The following is a 2,032-nucleotide window of genomic DNA, read 5'->3' as shown; positions in this document are numbered from 1 at the left end:
AACAGGTATTTTTCATCAAGTATTGATATGTTGAACTTTAAGTCCCTACATAATATGATAAAAAACATTTAAAAATTAGATTATATTTTAAAAATAGGATAAAGAATTCTATGCTTCTTATGTTTGCACATAAGTCCAAAAATCTTACCATATACAACCTTGAAGCAGGACAGTCCCACAATATTCCTTTTCCTGTCTCTTGCTTTCTGAATGCCCTGTTTTAATTTGCATTTCACAGATGGCTAGTGATGTGGAGCATTTTTTCTTATATCTATTCGCTTCTTTAATTTCATCCAATGAGAAGTATGTGTCCATCTTAGATGGTCATTTCTGGACGGGGTCCTTAAATTTTGGAGCCCTAGTTTTTTTTAGTTCTTTATAAATTCCAGAGAGCAGACCTTTGCTGAGTACGTATTTGTCATGATTTTTTCCAAATTTGTGGGTTGTCTTCTCACTTTGTTGTTAATTTCTTTTGACATAAAAAAAAATCAGTAAGAGCACATCCCAGTTGTTAATTCTTTCAAGTGTTTCCTGTGTGATTTGATTTTTGTTCATGAGCTCTTTGCCTACCGCTATGTCTTCAAGATTTCCTCCTATTTTCTCTTCCAGGAGATTTAGTGTCTCTGCTTTAATGATTAGATCTTTAATCCATTTTGACTTTAGCTTAGTGCATGGTGATAGACCTGGGTCAAGTTTGAGTTTTCGGCATCTAGAGAGCCAGTTTTTCCAGCACCATTTGTTAAAGAGGCATCTTTCTTTCAGTGAGTGTGTTTGGCCCCTTTGTCAATTAAGGTGGCTGAGTGTGTTCATAGGGGCTTCAGCATCTTCTAATCTATTCCATTGGTCCTTAGGTCTATTTCGTTGCTAGTAGCATGCTGATTTTTATCAAAGTAGCCTTGTAGTATAATTTCAAGCCAGGAATTGTAATGCCTCCTGCCTTGTCTTCATTGCCCAGGATTGCTTTTGCTATTCTAGGTCTTTTCTGGTTTCAAATAAATTTTAGGAATGATTTCTCTATCTCTGTGAGGTATGCTGGTGGTAGTTTGATAGGGATTGTTTTATCTGTACAGCAATTTTTGGAGTATGGCCATCTTCACTATGTTAGTTCTTCTTATCCAGGAGCATGGAATATTTTCCATTTTCTGAAATCCTGTACAATCTCTTTTTTCAGAGTACTGTAATTTTCCTTGAAAAGTTCTTTGACTTCTTTAGTTAGGTTAATTCCAAGTTATTTCATTTTCCTCAGTGCTATTGTAAAAGGTATTGTTTCTATAATATCCTTCTCAGTGTGTTTGTTATCTGTGTAGAGGAATGTCACTGACTTTTGGGTATTGACTTTATAACCTGCTATGCTACTGAATTTCTGTATTAATTCTAATGGGTACTTCATTGAGTTTTTGGGTCTTGCAACTAAGGTATCATGTCATCTGCAAAAAAATGATAATTTAACTTCTTCTTTGCCTATTCTTATTCCTTTTATATCTTTCTCTTGTCTAATGGCTGTAGCTAATGATTCCAGAACTATATTGAATAGGAGTGGTGAGAGAGGACATCCTTGTCTTGTACCAGATCTGAAAGTAAAAGATTTCAGTTTTTCCCCATTTAGAATTATGTTAACATTGGGTTTTCATAAATGGCTTTTATCAGATTGAAGTAGAGGCCATCTATTCCAATTTTCTGCAAGACTTTGAACATGAATGAGTGTTGGACTTTGTCAAAAGCCTTTAGTGCATCAATTGAGTTGATCAGGTGGTTTTCATATTTGACTATATTGATATAGTGTACTCCATTTATAGATTTTTAAATATTGAACCATTCTTGCATCCCTGGGATGAATCCAACCTGGTCATGGTTTTATGATCTTCTTGATGATTTGCTGTATTCTATTTGCTAGTATTTTATTGAGGATTTTGGCATCTATGTTCATGAGGGAGATCAGCCTGTAGTTCTCTTTCTTAGTTGCGTCTTTCCCTGGTTTTGGTATCAGTATAATACTTGCTTCCAGGAATGATTTTGGGAAGATTGCTTCCTT

This window comes from Octodon degus, unplaced genomic scaffold (assembly GCF_000260255.1).
Source record: "Octodon degus isolate 3935 unplaced genomic scaffold, OctDeg1.0 scaffold00082, whole genome shotgun sequence".
NCBI classification, from domain to species: domain Eukaryota; kingdom Metazoa; phylum Chordata; class Mammalia; order Rodentia; family Octodontidae; genus Octodon; species Octodon degus.
The sequence above is the reverse complement of the archived record's forward strand: the minus strand, read 5'-3'. Positions refer to the sequence as shown.